At 45.4% G+C, this 16,126-nt stretch overlaps 1 pseudogene across 1 annotated transcript in view; it reads left to right on the top strand.

Annotated features, from left to right (window-relative positions):
• The first annotated feature begins 2,275 nt into the window (after positions 1-2,275).
• LOC306775162 (RNA-binding protein Musashi homolog 1-like) overlaps positions 2,276-16,126 on the top strand; it is an 18,335-nt pseudogene continuing 4,484 nt past the window's right edge. Inside the window, exons 1-6 of the transcript XR_013773150.1 lie at positions 2,276-2,355; positions 2,881-2,921; positions 3,694-3,775; positions 3,913-3,997; positions 11,593-11,634; positions 12,106-12,218. The product of XR_013773150.1 is annotated as an RNA-binding protein Musashi homolog 1-like (transcript). The remainder of the gene's footprint in view (positions 2,356-2,880; positions 2,922-3,693; positions 3,776-3,912; positions 3,998-11,592; positions 11,635-12,105; positions 12,219-16,126) is intronic.

Here is a 16,126-nt window from a genome sequence, read left to right as displayed (position 1 = left end):
CGGTACAGTAGAAAACTATAAATGCCAGAGAAACGTACTTGATTTTAAAATGTATTTATTCATTACAACTAACATCATGAAGTTATTCTTTGACTTTGAACAATGATGGAACTATACCTGAGTGACCCATCTTCTGGGGTGTGTTCTTAGCAACACATAAGCATAAAAAACAAAAACTGCTCTTTAATGTTATGGAGTATTGTTACTTACATCTTGTATTGTTACTTACATCTTGCAAAAGAGATTTTTAATCTCAATGGGACTACCTGGTTAAATAAAGGTTTTAAAAAAAAAATATATATATATCTATATATTTTTTTCAAGCGTATTCGGTTCGTCATGCGTACCGAACCGTGCGCCTCGTACCGAACGGTTCAATACGAATATGCGTCTCGTTACACCCCTAATCCTGTCCAAACTACAGAAAACTAAATCTTTGCTTGATACATTTCATCTGGGCTAAAAAACAGAAACAAAGCCTGAATGATCTCATGAAGATCATTTTGTGTATGCTGCGGGATTTTGCTTCCCTGTGTGCCAAGGTCACCATCTGATGAGTTCAGCAATGCATTTCACATAACTGCGTGAGCGCTTGTTTCACTTTTAGTAGAGCAGCTAGTGACGAAACTGCTCAGCTGACCAGGCTTGGCCTGGCTAAGAGAGAGGCTGACTTAGAGGTAATGCTGCTAATCTACTACTTAGCTGGTTAGAACGGCCTGTCACGTGGGGGGGGGGGGGGGGGGGGAGATGTATGAAGAGTGGTGATCACAGCTGTTTTGGATGTGATGGATTAGCATGAGAGCTGGGCAGCAGGAACAGGTGGGCTGAGGGTTGTGTGAGGGTTGGACCGGGCAATGATGACTGATGGATGGGGAGGAAACCAAAAAAGAGGGGTTCATTTTGACAACAGGAAAATGAGGTGTGGTGGTTTACAGTTGGATCTGAACAAGGGTGAGGTGAGAGTTGGACTGAGCAAAGGTAATGAACCCACATACTGTCACATGATATGGCCCATAAGATCCATATCATGTCATATCACATCACATCACATTGAATAAGACCACATATAGCATTAAATGAATATATGATCACACTATATCATGTAATGTCACATAATATAGCATCACCACTCACATCGTACATAACAATATCATATACGTTTAAGATCCCATATAAGATAACATATTACATTGTAAGATCACATTACATTACAAGATCCCATATAAAATCACATTACATCATATAAGATCACATTACATCATATAAGATCACATTACATCATATAAGATCACATTACACGACATCATATAGGATCATATCTCATTTCATGAAATTATTTATATCGCATTAATTATATCACATCATCGGATCACATCACATTACATCATAATACATCAAGCTCACATAATACGGCGTCACGACTCACATCACAGCATAATAACATATGTCATATATGAGATCCCAAAAGATTTAACATCATGCAGTACAACATAATATGCATGTCTCATAACAGAAAACAGGGCCGTGTTGTCCTCCATGCAATCTGAAACTATAGGCATGACTTAATATCCATATCCTGTTTTATATAACTTCGTGTCTGGCTACAGTTAAGTATCCTGGATCAAGTATCCTGGTTACAGATGCCTCAATTCACCCGAGACCGAACCTGGCATCACAGGAATACATCATTTTCCAACAGCAATACATCAACTACAACTATTTTTTTCAAACAGTAAATGCTGAGCAATTACTAATGAGTGACAATGCATCGGTCTATAATTAGAAACCATTTCTTGCATGGGTGCATACAGCACATGTTGGGCCTGTATGATTTTATTTCTGTCTTCTAATGTGTCTTCAGATCTTTGTTTTCCCCTCTGTTTTAAATGAAAACAACAGAGAGAGAAAAAGCTACCGTGCATCACCAAAAACATTCAAAACGCTTTGACGGGGCCATGCTGTTATAATCGACCAATGACAAGAACGGCGGGGAAACACGACAGAGAGAGCGCCAGTGGCGGCATGAATAAAGGCAGGCAACGTGCAGCACGGAGGGAGGGAGGTCCTAGGCCCGGGTAGGCGACGGGAAAACGAGGTAGAGGCGGAGCTTATCCCTGAGCGTGCATGCATGTATGTTGTGTGTGTGTTTCCTCGCTCACCCCTCCTCCCTTCAGCCCCCCCCCCCACCCTTCCCCCCTCTGCCCGCCCCTGAGTCTGGAGCAGCAGCAGCAGCGGAGCCTCACTGCCTCTCCTCGCCTCACAGTGCGGGAATATACCAGCGGAGAGCGGAATGGATACGGAAGGGAGCCAGAGCAGCCTGTCCTCCGGCACGGACAACTCCCCCCACGACCCCTGGTAACAGCCTCTGCCGGCCTTTTTTGTTTGTTTTTTGCTCGCCTCTCGGCCCTCGATCCCCGAGTTCACCTTGGACTTTAGTTGAGTTCAGTGCGGGAGCGGAGCCGCACCGAGACAAAAGACAAGCACGCTGCGTGTGTGTGTGTGTGTGTGTGTGTGTCTATGTGTGGGATGGATCCACTCAGCGAAGGCGACTCAGACGCACCGCTGCTTTCCGCCGGTCCCCCCCCCCCCTTCCTCTCCTCTTGTGTGTTTATTTATCTCGGTCTTCCTCATGAAGGCCACATTGCAACTTCTCCCCCATCATCTGGGAAAAAAAATCCTCTCATTTGTTCCTCCTCTAGGGGATTATAACGGCGCGACTGGCCGATTGGTGACTTCGCAACATGGCCGATGCTTTCTTCTTACTTTATTCATGCTATATTACACATAATCCCCCTTATCCCCACTGAATGTGCGTGTGTTGTGCTCGAAAGACGGCGTGTTATTATGTGTGACTTACAGCTTGTATTTCTCTTCATTCAGCAAAATGTTCATCGGGGGTCTGAGTTGGCAGACAACACAAGGTGAGCTGTCCCGCACGCTACTTTAATAAGTCTGAATGAAAGCCTGCTGTGTGCTCCTGTTTTCTTCCATGTTACGCACACGTCTTCCACATTACACACGGAGAGGCTTCTCGAAGTTGAGGAGAAACACTGTGAATATATAGTTCAAAACCAAAGCCTCCTGTTCAATAAGGATCAGCTTTAAGGATTTAGACGTGCCGAGACGCGGGGAGAGATTAACGCTGGAACCGCGTCCACGCATACGACGACTTTGTCCGCCTTTTCGTGTCCGCTCCTCGCGTCCTTTGACAACAGAAGGGCATCTATAGTGAAAGCGATCGATTATTCAGCGTTTAAGGCAGAAGTTCGGCTCGTGTCCATGCCCCACAGCGCGCGCGCGCATGTTGTTTTTCCTTATTGTTGCACTCCATTCATTTATTTGAAGACCCATGAGCGCAGGGGCTGATGCACGAGTAGGCTACAGTTGTATTCTTGTTGCGGCGGCCCCGTGTTATTACCCCGCTGTGTCAAAACAAGCCATCGACACCAAGTGCAGCTTTGTTTGTGGTCCGCAGGGCCTAATGGGTTATATTATGCTGAATGGCCAGATAGCCCGTGTACAGTCTCTGGAGGACCGGAGAGGACACAAACACAACGTGGTCCGCCCCGACCCCCATTGTCTCTTTTTCCAGCCACATCAGCTCGCCGGGGCCTGTAGGGGAAAAATAAAAAGTCACCCCAGATTTATGGATTTATTTAACTACGCTCCCCGTGCGGTCTTTTTTTTTTCCAGAGGGCTTGAAGGAGTACTTCTGTAAATTTGGCGAGGTGAAGGAGTGTATGGTGATGCGGGATCCCGTTACCAAGCGGTCGAGGTAAGAAGGAGGCGTGTGCGCTCCGCCGTCCTATCACTGTATGCCTCATGCTTCTTCCATGCCTGTTGTTTTTTTTAGTTTTAAGATGTTGCGAGTTTGCATTTAAGACTTTCTTATTTTGTTGTATTCCTTCGCAGGGGGTTTGGGTTTGTAACATACGCAGAACAAGCCGGCGTGGAGCAGGTTTTGGCGCAAAACAGACACGAGTTGGATTCCAAAACGGTGAGTTGTAACATTTTGAGGAGCTGGATGCTGCCAGCGAGTTGTCTTGGGTAACTTTTTTTTTTCAAATCTGTGTTGCATGTTTTCTTTCTCCCCCCCCCCCCCCCCCCCCCCCCCCACCCCCCCCCCCCCCCCCCCTCGGTGCATTTTGCCTCCCACAGTATGGCTTGTAAAGTTGAGGAGTTGAGCCCCCCCCCCCCCCCTCTCATTTCCCCCTACAAATCCTGGTTCAGGCCGCCAACATGAAAGCGTTCTTTCTTGGTCTCCATCGCCATGGTTACCTGGGGGACCTGAATGGGGAAGGAGCCCCCCCCCCCCTCCACACTAAACCCCTCACAGGCTTTATGCAGAGAGAGGGAGAAGTTTTTTTTTTTTTTCTTCATAGAGAATATCAGCACCAGTTTTCTAGTTGCAGCTTCAAACTTTGAGGGAAGGAAACAGTTGTGGCAGAACAACTGACGCCAGGAGGAAGTGTGTGAGGTCCACATGAGCCTTGGTTGAATTTAGGTTTGTTTGAACAACTAAACTGTGATCAGGCTTCTCTGTGATTTCCCCTCCTACACGTCCTGACACAATGTCTTGGTAAATGAAACAAAAAGCAGTTGCCAGATAGAGGTCACAGAGCACTTGTTTTTCGCTACATAATGTAGCGAACTCAAGCAGCCGGGTGACTACGAGGACACATAGACGAGTGTGTGTGTGTGTGTGTGTGTGTGAATCCCTGCGTTGGAGTCAAAAGCTGCTTACTCAGACAGATTTGAATATTTGTGAAGGTGTGAATGTTGCTGTCTTGGTCGTGTAGATTTGTTGTGAAAAAATGGGGGCTGGGTGTGCCAGTTTGTGGCCTCTCTCACACACACACACACACACACACACACACACACACACAAACACACACACAAACACACAGACGATAGGATCATTTGAGAGGGAAAATTGGTGGCACAGAGAGGCAGCAGAGCCCACAGGGGTGGAGAAAGACAGAGTTGGTTAGTTGTTGGAGCAAGCCTGTTGCTGGGGGTGACGCTAGCCACGGGAGACAGCGCAGTAACTGCACAGCCTGATGGGATTTATGTCTCCATAACAACTTCTGAGATATTTTGCATGAACTTAAGACACTCTGCTCGGTTGGGCAGCAGAGCTCTGACACACACACACAGATAATGTCATGACAGAAACACTTATCTTATGTGTGTGTGTGTGTGTGTGTACGATTGGGATATTATCTGTGTGCTCTGAGGTTTTCAAATGTTTGGATTTAATTGCAGAGTTGTATCTTTCTGCACAGTTGCCGTGCGGTTTATTACAAAATAAGTGCTGCTGCTGGTAATTTGTCTTTCTTTTTTCAGTAAGCTTGGGAGGAAGTTCTGAGCAACTTACTGTTTCTCAGTGAGTCATATTACCTATTAAACCCAGGTAAAAAAAAAAGCCAGAGCCAGACAATGTGTGTGTGTGTGTGTGTTATGTGAACATTGGTTGGCAGGCCACTGGTGGGGTTCGGAGTTGCCCTGTTATAAACCAAAATACAGCATAAGGCTAAACAATAATAATAATGTTAACCACTCAAATGCAGCTTTTGGTTGCTCAGGTTGTTGTGGCAGCAGTCTGTGGGGGAAACATTTATCCAACCAGGCGTTTTAAACAGGGCTATGGTTGCCATTTTGTCGTTCCGCTTTGGGAATAAGAACCTAGATTTTTGTCCAGCTGTCATATCTGCAAGGGCTGTATTGTTAAAGGCAATAATAATATATTTTTTTATTGCATGTAGCCTTATTCTACGACAATACGTTAAGCATTGCTGATTCAAAACAGCCGAACAGCGAAACAGCTCATTCCTCAACGGCTCAACGCGGCTTTGCATTTGCTTATGAATAATTATGAATAAAGCCTTTCAATAGTATATCTTTTTTTTGTCAAAGCTTCGAGTCAACTGTGGGTCAAATTCTGTGGCGTTGGAGCAAATATTTTGAATAACATGCGTAGCTTTGTGGGATCAGTGTCAACCTCTGTAACGTTTCCAACACCTGTCCCAGTTTAATTACGTTTCTTATATTTATTTATTTCCATGCACTTTACGTCGCCCCTCACACCTGGGCTCTGTTTCCCTCCCTCTCTCCGTAGTTAGAGGAGGATAGCTGCTGTTTGATCAGCAGGAGAAGTGAGAAGGACATTCCTCCCCGGAATGAGGAAGAATATCCGATGCTGTGATTTTTTTGTTGTTGTTCTTTTTATGCGGCGCCTTTGGTTTCAGAGAAAAAGACACGACAAGGCCCGAAGCAGGAAGGGGGGACACGGGGAAAGTGAATGAAAGGGATGTATCAGAGCAACAGGGTGCTGTGTAAGGACACAGAGGTTGAGAAGTAAACTACATTACCCGGAGCCAAGGTTCAGGCCCTGGTTAAGTGGTATTAAACATTTACAGTCCTGTTCCATCCAATATGGTTGTATCCGCCACTAGAAAGCACAGGCAGCAGACCAAACACTGGTAGAACAATATAGTTACTGTCAATACCTGTGGGGCTGACAATTTAAACGCGACAAATGAGAGGTTGTCTGTTGTTTTGTTCAGGCGTTCGATTTCCTGCACGGCCTCAGGGCAGCGGCGTGCTGACGTATTTCTCTGGACAGAGAAGAAGGGCACAACTGCTATTTGTTTTCTCGGGGGGGAAGAAGAAAGGACGAGAACAGACATTCTGTGAAACACCACCGCTTCTCATTCACTGGGATTCAGGAAAGGGGGAGTTTTAGATTTTGGTGCGTTATTATTTGCCGTGTAAGAGTTTTCAGACGAGACCAAAGGCAGTTCGTGGAGATTTGTGACGTGAAATTTGGTTCGTTTTGTGATTGACTTCCGTGCACTTTGTTGTTCTCATGATAAATAAAGTATTTTGCTCAGCCATGGTAACAGTACAGTAGACTACACTTGATGATGTGTTGTGTTTTGTAATGTAGTCGTTGCTATTTTTGAAATGGCCGTGTCCAAAATAAAAACATATCTTTACAGAAGGGAATGGCAAAAATAAAGGACTTGCAGAAGATTCTTTACTTTCGGTTTAGACCAAAGTAAACATGTTACGGTAGGTAGTGATTGCTGCTTTTGGCATGCACAGCTGTCTGTGAATGTGCAGGGGTGGTCATCAGCATGGTGCTAATATAGCTGCTTTCTTCTGTAGATACTGTAAGAGCAGATGTTAGCACCAGCCTCTGGATCGTTGGCAACACGGCCTGCTACTGGTCCAACACCTGGTTCGTGGCGAGTTCAGACGCCTGCACCGGCTCCGCGCTCCTGACTGGAGATTAGCTGTTAGTGCTGACGTGGACAAAAACAGGAGATGGGGGATGGAGAAGGTGGAGGAGAGAGGAGAGCGAGGGAGGCCCAGTGCTGTAATTAGTATAGATCTGAAAAGGAACTAATCCGATTGAGAGAAACAAACTGGATTGGGTTTCCGAAGGGCCATGCTTGTCCTCAGATCCGGTGATAAAGCCTAGACCTGCTCTGAAGGTGGATCCAGGGTTCTCTCGCCGTGCCGCATGTGCACAAACCCACCACAGGTCCTGACGAGGCACCCTAGCAGGGCTACAGGGGTTGGGTTGGAGGGGGGGGGGGGGGGGTGTCCTCATTAGTGAGCTTCGTTAACTAATTACAGTGCCATTGTTCAGCTGTGCAGATTGACCCTGCTGGCCTGAGCCCAAACCAAGTCTCTCTCTAAACCCTGCGTGCATGCATTGACAAGCCAACTGCTTTCGTCTCCTTTTCTGTTTATAGCTTTTTGTTTAGCTTATGTTGATTATGTCGCCATAATGGGGCGGCCTGTGGTGCCCTTTTTTTTTTTTTTTTTTTTTACCAGTGTGGGCCATTTTGTTTGCAAGTATGTGTTGGCAGATTGGCCAATGTGTCAGAGCGTAGACATCTATATGTGACGGTGTGATGGCAATACACTTGTTGTCAGTAGAGGTGGATCAGAGTGTATGTGTATCTACTTGCTTTTTAAAATTACATAGATGCGTCACTTTGTAAACATGTGTTCGTGTTTATGTGTGTGCTACATTTTGTGGCTGTGTGTGTGTGTGTGTGTGTGTGTGTGTGTGTGCCTGCCTGTGGGGGTAGCACAGGAGCCCCTGTTCCTCTACGGGCCCATCTGTTTTGTACTCTTTGTCCTGTTAATTAATGAAATCAGAGGGGCTGCCTGCTGGGACGGCCCCGCTGCACCGCCACACTGGACAGGCCCACTTTCTCATGGGCTGACTCTGCTTTCCAAATGAATGCCTTCTCGTTCTCCCCGTGCTCTCTCCTTTTCACACTCATTTATCTCCCTTTCTCTCTCTCTTTCTCTCTCTCTCTCCCTATTTATCTACCCATTGATTTGACGTCCAATTTTTATTTTTTTGTTTTCCAGTTTGTAACACTGGTGGACGTGCTGGGCCACACGAGGTGACTATTGGTCGTAGATTAGTCTAGTCTTGAAAGCTAAACCACTAAAATCATATGGTAGGCTCTGCCGTCGCTGTGCTACATTAGATTGAGCGGAGGTTGGATGTCATGAAGCAGGACGTCAGTCAGACCATTTCAAGAACACTCAGTCGTAACTCTTCGTCGTCAGTCTGGGAAGAGCAGCTTTTTTTCTCCCTACAAATGTTTAAAACGCCATTCGCGCGTTTTCACCACTGTTGATTGGGACTGTTACATCGCAGAGCCACTTCTCAAATGTCAAACCTCCGAAGAGCTATTCCTGAGTGTTGCAAACAGTGACCTGGCTAAGTCATTTTACTTTTTGCTTTGTGGCCTATCTGTCTTCCTCGAGGCTAATAGATGCTTTAGTTTTCATTCATTCTAGCCTTCCTTTGAGTACAGCCAGATTTAGAAATTAAATGTCAGATATATTCTGTTTTTTTTCGCTGAAGTGGAATGATTTTTGTAACAGCATGGCATGACTGTAGCCGTAGCAGCACTACTACAGATATTGCATTAGGCCTAACCTAGTCTAGTTGGTAACCTTCTGTATTTTAGGATGTTTTTGAAGAGCTGATGTTGATTTAAAAGCATTTTAAATATTGGTGTTTTGACAACATGTGAAATGTGGGTGGAAAATATGATGATATGTATGATGAGACATACATTTCTCAACAGATTTTTCTACACCGTTTGTACCATGGAGTCTGTCTTTCTAATGTGTCCGACCACATTGCATGAACAAGATTGTTGCATCAATGTGATGACGTTTTCTTGATACGTCAGGTGTTTCATTTCCTGTGTAATACTCAGTTTTTCAATCAAGTTTTAAGAAAGTATATCACTATATACTGTGTATACATTTTTCTGATATCATCTACATACACTGATTTCTCACGCCTCGCCCACAAATGTCTGTTTCCAAGCAGAATTGAGGAAGAAATGTGTCTTACAAAGACCCGTTGACAGGAGACGGATTTTCAAAAATCACCACTTGCTGTTAAATTAGTGAAACGGCGGTTGGACGTCTGCGTTTGTATGCATTCGGCTGGCGGAAGCAGATTATTGGCATATATTATTTACTGTATACGCACGCGACTGCAGCCTTTTAGTCAAATGAGAGAGTTGGATTGTGACCGATGTCATTGTCAGCTCATAGTCTGCGTCTCTGACACATAATGGCCTCAGGGGTTGCACCTGCCCTCTAGTTTTGTAAAGACGGTTTTAAAGGCACTTCTCAGCAGCCGTAATTCCCTTCCACGTTACACCGAGACTGTTTTGTAAAGTTAGGAGGTGTAGAGAAATATGTATTTACAAGACACCGATAGTTGCCGGTGGCTTTGCGCGTCCTTGTCACCTTTGCCTTTGTGCTCAGACCAGCTGGAGGTGACACGGCTCCTCTTGTCTTTGTGCCCCACTTCAAGGCGCAAAGACCTTCTGCAATCCCTTCCAAGGACGCTGCAGCTGCATCTTAGTTACACAGCGCCGTGCTCTCAAAGCAGTGTTAAAGCTGAGGTACTTAAAGGTCCTCGTGGGATATTTCTTTCTGTAGGTTTGTCATCAGAAGTGGGGAATCATGGCAGGAAAGAGATGAGAGGATTGTTAGAATATTAGAATGAACACCCTCATTTGTATTGTGTGTTTTTCTGGCCTTTTGATATGCTTCCTTTTAGTTGCCAATATAAATTCAATACCTCCGATAGCGGCTGTGTGAGACACTGGGGCTTTCACTTCACACATCCAATTATTAGAACAAAGATGGAACTCTAAGACCATAATACACTACAAGGTCCTGTGACCTAAAATCACCGCTCTCGCCGGCTTGAGTGAGAATAACACGAGATTCCTCACACATTTTAAATGCCGGGCCAGGCTTTGCATATTTAGCATTATTAAAGGCCAGCTCATTCAAAACTCATTTGCTTCTAATTTTATCTGTAACCTTGACCACTGCGGAGACATTCCACTTGGGAGAAATATGGATACAGTCAAAACTGGCGAATCCAAAATGGAGGTTGTCTGGATTTGTGAGCTTTGCAATATACATATATATATCCGTCTGAAATGTATTCAGCATATTCAATGCTCATTTTGGATGCCAGACTGCCCTGCTCTGTCTAGTATGTGGCTAAGATGCATTTAGTGTCCCAACACACAATTTAGAGAACGTACATATTCACGTCTCACTGTGTACTTTGTTCCTGAAGCCTGTTTGTTTGGCTGGTGTTTTGGGATTTTTTTTTGGGGGGGGGGGGGGCTTGCATAAACAAGGGCCTACTATACATACTCGCAGATTAGCATACGTTCTATTTGGGGACTTGCAGGCCTTCAGATGGGCCCAGACTTAGAGGCTCTGTGTTGTAAGTAATTCTAGTTCGTTAACAGTGTGATAATTCATTGGTGCCCACAGCGAAATTCCGTTAACACCAGCACATGATCAGTTACTGAACAACATATCCGGAGCAGGTAGAGGTTTAGTGTCTTTGCTCAAATTGACTTAATCTGGGGGATGCATGCTAATGGTGGGGGGGGGGGGGCTGGGTAAGAAAAGGTCTGCCTCGCGGTCTCGGATGAGACAGGAAAAAGTATTTGTTCAATTGTTAACCCTTTTAAAATGGCAATATTCGCAACCCTGTGCCCTCTATAACAGCTCAAAAAAATTTTCACATTTCATAATTTTATAAACTGATTATGTACTTCTCTTTGTGGTCTCAGAGACAAACTAAAGAAATAATGTAAATTGAATAATGCATAGCTGTGTAACCATCGATAAAATATTGGTTTAATGACAATGCATCTCTGTTTTGATACTTGTCTCTTTTCTGCAAAGTTGAATTTGCAATTATTATGATTTACACGAACAGCAGTGGGGTCTGTGTGCCTCCCAACATTGAGAAGGTAAAGCAAGTGTCACCAACGTCTCACTTCTGATACAATCCTCTAAAATCTATAATTTGTGAGTGCCGACCTGCCACAATCGCCACCGTTCATTGATCTGTTCATTGACTGATCTTCATTGATCTGTTCATTGACTGCAGTCAAATCCACAGCAGGATGTCCTGAAATGGGGACGTCATTTTCAAGAACAGAAATGTTTTACTTTTCCCTCTTTCAAAACTCACCTGAACTTGTCTCTCCCCTACAGATCGACCCGAAGGTGGCGTTCCCCCGCCGGGCTCAGCCGAAGGTGAGTGCACCCGTGATGGGTTAACCGCAAGGACGAGTAGTGATGATGTCACGTGTCACTGCTCATCACTCAGTCCTGGCTGGCTGGGATTAGAGTCAGGCCAGTGACCGAAGATGAGCGGCAATCCACTTGTCCAGCCTGACACCGTGACCCCCTGACCCTACCCATCCCCCAACCATCAGCAGCCAACATCTTACACACACACACACACACACACACACGTTTATCCTGGCACACACATGAATGAAGGCCTAGACAAATGCCCGACTGTGGTCACCTGTACACACGCACACTGCTCAAAGCCTTAAATGTAACCGACTTTAAACTGAAGTGAATTAGGGCTTTCAGAAACGTTCAGAGATTAGATAAACACCAACAAACAAAAAGTCTCTTTATCACCAGCATCTACCCCCTTTGCCTAATGTGATTAGTGGTAAACGATGCCGTCTTCTTCTTCCTCCGTGTTTCTAGCTGGTGACCAGGACAAAGAAGATCTTTGTCGGAGGACTGTCAGTCAATACCACCATCGAAGATGTGAAGCATTACTTCGACCAGTTTGGAAAGGTAATACGTACACAAATCTGGTATCCCACTCTGGGATAAGCTCCCGTCTTTCACATTCACGAGTGGAGTGGTTCCCAACGAAAGCACCCTTTCATCAACAGTCCCGTAACAGCATGTTGAATTGAGTATTACAACGATTATAATTATTATCAAATCAGAATAATTGTAATGATATAAAAGTGCATATGATAATTAAGTTTGCATTTGTACTACTACCACCTGGAGTGCCACTATTAGCTATTTCAATCGTTTGTCCGCTAGCTAAATATTTCAAATGTTTATCCATAACTATCAGCTCGTGTTCAATACTTCAACCATGAGGCTACTTTCAGCGACTGCAATCAAGTCAATTTCAATCAACGGTTTATTAGTTACATTTTTAAACGTTCATCCATCCCTTTCAGCTGACGTTAAATGTGTATCTATGCAACTCTGCTCGCTTGTTGTTTACACACTCTTAGTTGTAAATTGTGGTGTTCAGGTGTAAAGCTGACTCAATGTGTCGTCATTTTTTGATATGAAATCGAAATATATGTTTTTATCAAATTACTTGAGCTACTCTCCACAATCTGTCCACCTACTGAGCAGAAGTAGCCCCTGGGGTCCAAGTACTGTAGCCCTGGTTGGGAATCACCACTCTTAATGCTGTGCACCTTTGATAGATTGTATTCATCTGTCGGCCATATCCCTTTGATATCTCTCGGCGTTTGAAAAGCTTGTTTTGCTTCTTTTGTTTTACTCTATTTTTCCCTTTTCATTTGATGGAGGCACAGGAAAAGGTGCAAAAGGCGCCTAATTTCAGAGAACAAACCGCAAACATTTAGGTTGATTGGCGAGGACCGGAAGAGAGAATGAAAAGACTAAAAACTAAAAGAAAGGAAATAAAATGCTGTCTGGTCATTAGTGATCTTCTCTGCCAGCTATAGCATGAGTTTAGTTTGTTAGTTTATCTCTTTTGTTGGCTGTTTTGCTCTTTTACAATCCCATCTTGGGGTTCTTCATTTGTCCTGCTCGGCTCCTTTGAATGAAATAACGGTGAAAGGCAAACATGCTGTGGAGACAGATGAGTGGCCGGGGAGAGGGGAGGAAGGAAAAAAGAAAAAACAGCGAGAGGAGGGAGATGGTGGGGGCACTGAAAGGGAAGAAGCAACCCCCCGTAGAGCGAGAGGGGAGGGGAGTTTGTAAGGGTTGAAGGGCAGAGAGAAGTAGGAATGTTGAGATAGTGAGGAGGAAAAGTGACTGTGAAAGGGGAAAACACCAATCTGATGGGCCATAAATGTATCAACGTGTCATCGCGCATGAAATGCCGGGTTACTCTTTAGCTAACTACACTTTGGGGGGTTTGGGAGTGTGTTTGAGTGGACTTCAGGCTCTTCAGTGTTAACTACGGTAATCAAATGCAACAGCTGCTCCTGTAACAGCCCCCCCCCTCCCCCCACCTTACCCAAAATCCCCACCTAAGACACCAACTCCCCTCCCATCCCACACACACACACCCTGCTCCGGTCCCTCTCTGCTTGTTGCCGTGGTGACCTGCTTTCGCCCATTGTCCCGCTGTAATCCAGTGTGTTTTTTTTTTTTTTTTTTTTTCCTTAAAAAAAAAAAAAAAAAAAAAGAAGTGTGTAAGAAGTGTGCATTTGCATGAATGGAAAGAAGGGTGCGTGCGTGCATTAGAGTGTTCCAGTGGCATCGCCGCGTCTGCGACGGGAGGCAGGCTTGCATACATGTGCACTGGCTGCAAGACTCGCGGCCAGTGATCCAGTTGTCACAAACATTCCGGTCTGAAAATGAACATCGCGTCAGAACGTAGGCCCGATGGATCGGAAGAAATGAACAGCACGAACCGCCTCCTGTCTGCCTGTGCTTTCTCTCAGTTGGCCTCTGACTCATGTTTAAGGGTATTACCATATTTCAGGTGCTAGTTCAAATTCGCACAATGTCTTCTAATTCTGGATCCTGTTCGATCTGGATCCCATGTGTGTGTGTGTGTGTGTGTGTGTGTGTGTGACCGTCGCACTATAAGTCACTATAAGGTGCATGTTGTGACATGTGTCATGTTGCCTTGACTTGTGTGTTGTAAAATGGCAGCTCTGTGCCGAATCAGTTCTCCCCGGTGATCACAGACGCTCGTATCTAAGACAACACTCCCTCCGCAGGATGAGGGAACATTTGGACTGTTTGGACACGTGAGACCAAAGCTGTATCATGGATAGCGCCAATCCCACAGTGCATTCCTGCTGAGCGGGAGGTATTTCTTGTTTATTTTCTGAGCCTGCTTACAAGGTGCAGGTTAGGATGGAGTAGGACTCAGCGTCCTGTTTATTTTCATACTGTGGCACCGCCTCGCAAAAGGAAAACACAGAATGCACCATAGACATTTGCAGCAACTCTTTGATACATGAAGTAGTTTATTTGTTTGAGTGTAGTTCTGAAGGCACACCTACACAAACTTCATCAGACCGGACTGAAGTGGCTGCTCAGTGGACACGTCAGATGTTCGAGGAGTCAAAGACATACAAATCTGAGCTCCTCTTGCTAAATGTCTTAAGGCCATTAGGACTACAGCATGCCAGCAGCCATGTTTGTAGGAAAAATGAGCCTGAATCCTGAGGTCTTGAAATCCCCTTCAACCCGGTAGAAGGTTGAAGACCCTTGTTTTTGGCTTAAGGCAGAGCCCGTGTGGATCAGAGAAGTGCGCTTTTTTACTGGTAATCACGCATGCAGTTCGGTCATTTCATCATTAGCATTTCAGGCATTTTGGTCATGCAGTCCTATTATATGTAACCCTGAAGGAAATCCCTGTTTTCATTCTTTTTTTTATCCTGCTTCTCTGCACCGCATTCCTGAAAGTACCTTCCATGAACAAGTACCGTTGAAATCCCTCCTCTGAAATCAAGTGAGAGAAGAGGTTCGAGCAGCAGGCAAAGGAAGGAGTGGATGAGATGAGAAATGCAGCATGGACAGGGCAGACGGGAAAAGTTGGGACTCCACTCACCCATGTGAGCTGGCGATTAGGAGGCTTGACTGAACACTTTGTCTGCTGGCCTGTTTAGAGAGCGATGCGAGAGAGAGAGAGAGAGAGAGAGAGAGAGAGAGAGATTGGGGAGAATGAAAGAGGGAGATGTGAGGAGACAGAAGGGGGGGGGGGATGTGAATGCCACCTTTCATAATCTCGCAGAAAGTGTAATGAACTTGTCAGCAAACGCTTGTTCTTCAGACAATAGCTGCACGCTTCACTAAAACCTGGATATGTTTCATGCTTCCCTCGGAAAGCCGCGTATGATCACACGCTGACCCTCGTTTCGGTACATCTGAGAATGTCAGAACCTCATGAGAATATGACCTTAACTTCTCTTCACTCTCTGCATGCATGCTGACGAGTTAGTGACTGAGCCGCCTCTAAGCCAATCGCAGACCCCCACAGCTATCCAATCAGATTGTCTTACAGCACCCTGGGCAGTGGACATCGGAGAGCGTCTTCTTATTAGTTTTGGCAAGGGCAAGGGGCTGGCGTGCGACCACAGCATAAGCTCACACACGTGACGGACTATTTTTCAAATCAGCACGCCACCATGTTAGAACGGAAGACAATACGATGAACCACATTAGCATGACTGCGCAGCATATTGTCTTTACTCTGGCTTCGCAGCTCTAAAGCTCCTCGGACGGGCAGCGCTAACCGTCGGCCACCTCTTCCCGAATAGATGTTGCTAATGCTAACGGGAGGGGGGGGGGGGCTAGCTTGTGCGTGTAACTCTACTCTTATGATAACATGTTGGCTTGCAGCTGTCTACTTACTGTCCTGTTCCCTGGCTCTCTGCTGTGTCATTGAGTTTGGACGACCGGAAGGGTGGAAGGCATGAGAGGAGAGGAGGAGGAGGAGGAGGGGAGGCAAAAACTGAATGAGGACAGAGAGAGGAGGGGGTGC

This window comes from Melanostigma gelatinosum (genome assembly GCF_949748355.1).
Source record: "Melanostigma gelatinosum genome assembly, chromosome: 3".
Classification (NCBI taxonomy): Eukaryota; Metazoa; Chordata; class Actinopteri; order Perciformes; family Zoarcidae; genus Melanostigma; species Melanostigma gelatinosum.
This window is presented reverse-complemented; position numbering and strand designations above follow the sequence as displayed.